At 33.8% G+C, this 3,745-nt stretch overlaps 1 pseudogene; it reads right to left on the bottom strand.

Moving 5' to 3' along the window:
• Positions 1 to 649: 649 nt before the first annotated feature.
• LOC132643845 (WUSCHEL-related homeobox 3-like) lies at positions 650 to 3,526 on the bottom strand (annotated as a pseudogene).
• Positions 3,527 to 3,745: the final 219 nt, after the last annotated feature.

Below are 3,745 nucleotides of genomic sequence, written 5' to 3'. Positions count from 1 at the left end.
TTGTGTGACTATAAATCATTGCATAAAAATAAATTATTTTTAAATATGAAGAGATCATTCTTTTTTGCATGAATCTAAAAAAAAAATTAGATTCACATAAATCCGATGGGAGGGAGTATAACTCAACAAGGAGCAGAAAACTCTACGCGCTAATGTTACAGAGAAAGGAAGTCTTGTCAATAGATCTTCTTTGACAAGTACTACAAGTATGCAAATGACTGTTAACAGAATTAGACAATTCAGATATTTAGCTATTACTGGTCTACAGACTGTTAACAGAAACCATCAATTTAAGTGACACTCCAATATTATTTAACTCTTTACGAGGTACACGCTAAACAGTTAAACTGCAGGCACTATGCTACGCCCCGTTTTTTTGAAGCAAAGAATTCTAAAAGACAAGACAATTCTACTGCGCATGGAGATCATGCAAAGTGACTATTAGTATAGACTACGAGTTTAATAATATACATCGTCTATTTAGAATGTTTTTTACACCATCAAGTCATATTTACTTATTAGAACAGGTAACGTAACATATCTTTTTTTTTTAAGATTTCAAATCTCACATTATAAGAAAGGTTATCTCAGTATATCATTAGAATGACCTGATGTGCAAAAAAATATTTACACAGACAATGTATAAAACTTAAACTCTTAGACTTAAAGTAGGAGATGTAGTCTGGTCCTTGAGGCCATCGGTTATGGGAAAAAGTGGTAGGGTTTTGAGGGGTCTATTGACACAAGAAGCTAAATTATTAGGACTAATGTTCATCATCACGATCCAATCTTTTCCATATGGTCTTATCATGCAATTTTCCATATTCTCAGCTGGTCTTGAGAGATCCATTGGATATAGGTAAGTCATTACTTGAGATGATGCACCTTTGATTCCACCCTATAACACACCAAAAAGAGTGTTAATTAAGAAAATAAATAAAGCGAACAAATAAGATATAAAACCAAGAGCTTGAAAGTATACATACACTGAAGTACCTAAGTAACTATGGAAGTCACATATTGCATGGTTCGTAGCAAATAATACAAGAATTTCTCTATTTTTTATTTGATGGAATGCTAGAGTTTTCAGTTTTTTAAGTGTTGGGTTTAATTGATAGGTTGAATGGGAAATGGAAGGAAAAGAAGTGGAGGGAAAATGAATTGTTTTCTCTTGCTTTATGAAATAAGCATTTGTCCTTCATAGGTGGTGGAAAGAAAAGTTCTCCTACTTAAAAGTAGAAACACTCCTTCTTGTTGCTAAAGGGTTAAGAAGAGGGTCTTCCCTCGCGCCGTCGTCATCGCTCGGCTTTGGATCTAATTGATTGATAATATTTTTGGATCAAATTTTATTTAATTAATTATCATTTATTTAATTAATAAAAATATCCAGATCATGACCCGTTAGTGATCCGGATCCGCGTGTCTGACCCGCGACCCGTTTCTTTCCCGAATTAATTTAAAATTACCCTCCTTTTTTTTCACTGTAATTTTTTGAAAGGTTGCAAGCCTTTTCCCAAACAGTGCTTCAATGGCTATATATTTTCGTTGATCCTCAGAATTTTTACTTACGAAATTTTCTGATTATTCTTCTTCTTCTTCTTTCTCTGCACTTCTTAAAAAAACTCTCGTGTGATATACTACCTTCGAGTGGTTCGTCGTCATCAGAATTTGCTGTACCGCTATTTTGGTGAGTAAATCGTTCTATCCTAGAAGGAAAGATTTCCAATACCTCGGGTACATTGAGGGGAATAATTTCCTTAAGGACACACTGTGAATCCAGTGGGCTCGATTTGATTTTCCATATTATTTAACATACTGATCATATTATTTTTCAGTTTTGTTAATTTCGTTTTCTACAGTTTTGCAGAAACTGAACAGATTCTGTTTTATGTTTCAGGAATTATTCTAAGTTACTGTTTCAAAGTATTTTTTATAATACAGAATAATAACATTAAGTCAAAGCAACCTCATGTTCATTTGTTTAAAAATTTGAGCAGGTTTCTAAGAATTTACAAAAGAATCTGAGTATATAATTCCAAACTATAAAACAATGAGTGAAAAGACCCACGACAATACATATGACCTCTTTGAAAACCCTTTCATAACCAATGAGAGACTGAAGTACTTTCTAACATCATCTCGTACGTATAACTCAATTATAATTGGTTACATGATTGGAAACATTCTTTTTGAAAGATTGAAAAGTGGACTTGAAGTGGAGAGAGAAAGCCTCGAGCTGGAGAGAGAGAAGGCTTGGAGCAGAAGGAGCGAGCAGACTCAACAAGCTAAAGAGTGAGATAGGAACATACGAAAAGAGAGTAGGCTCAACAAGCTAATGATTGTAAGTCTAGAGCAAAGTAAATAGCTCGATGAGCTGGATTAGTAAGTGACTCGCTCAGTCGAATCTAGAGATAATTAACAGAGAGAACTACAGAGCGATAGAATCCTATAGAGAAATGATTGTGAAAACGAGTTTATCAAAACTTGGTTCTAATATCCTATGAAAGAATCTAACCATCTAGCCTAAAATCTCAACGCTTTGAATAGAGTGACCAAGATATCATAAACCCTATTTAAAAATTTACACAATCAAAGAGGGACGAGTGTTTTCCCTAACAGAATCAAATACTTCTTCCGTCCCATATTACTTGGCTACAGTACTAAAAATATATGTCCCAAATTACTTGTTTATGTACAAGACCAAGATAATATTTATTAAATCTTTCTCATCTTACTTTTAGTATTAACTACTCTTGAAAATAGTCAATATTGATTAGAGTATATTTATTGGAGAAAGATAGGGGTAAGGTAGTAAAATGCATCTTTTATTTATGATTTCTTAACGGGTGTGCAAAAGAGAAAGTGGCCAAGTAATATGGGACGGAGGGAGTAGTATTACTTTTTTTGCGTTTTTTCTTTGTGTATGTGGGGGTGGGGCAAGCTTTCTTGTGTTCTTTCCAAAGATGAAAAAGCATACAGTTCTAAAACTAATAAGTAGATAAGTTGACTAGCTTCCGAAATAGTTTCCTCATGCAGAATGAAACCCAAAAAAATTATAATACTACAAGTAGTAATATTTTTTTTTGTGTATTTCTCTACCTCCTGAAGAAGCCCAGTAGATGTAAAAGGGAATATTTGGTTAACACCACAGGAAGAACATTGAGAGTACTGACCAATAGGGCAGTGAAAGAGGCCATTAGTGTTTGTGTTATTGGAATTATTATTAGTAGTAGTGCTATGAGCATCAATGGGATATTGAGCTAAAATTTGTTGTTGGTTCATTTGGGCAAGGAGTTTTTTTCTTAAGCTTCTGCCTGTCCCTAGCTTTGTGGTTTTGAAACCAATAAAACACATTTTTCCCCTCAATTTTCCCAAAAGAAGACAAATGGGCAATGATACTTTGTATTTGTGTAGCCTTTGGGTTACCTAAACCTTTCCTATACATTTCTTCCAAGAACATAAGTTGTTCTGGAGTTGGACTCCACCTTGTTGGTCTTGTCATTTTTTCTCTTTTCAGAAGTGACATATATATATATATATATTTATTTATTTTTTTGCCTCTTTTTTCTTGGGGTTTGGGGTAAACTCAACTGATTAAACTGTATGGAGAGTGAGGTTTTAATAGGTATATATAGAGGAAAATTTGATGGGGGAAATTGAAGATGGAGAAGATACCTAATGGAGAGAGCGTCCATTGGGGTTGTTTGGAATTAATCATAATATCATATATTGAGGGACTGAATAA

This window comes from Lycium barbarum, chromosome 6, assembly GCF_019175385.1.
Source record: "Lycium barbarum isolate Lr01 chromosome 6, ASM1917538v2, whole genome shotgun sequence".
Lineage (NCBI taxonomy): Eukaryota > Viridiplantae > Streptophyta > Magnoliopsida > Solanales > Solanaceae > Lycium > Lycium barbarum.
The sequence above is the reverse complement of the archived record's forward strand: the minus strand, read 5'-3'. Positions and strand labels throughout refer to the sequence as shown.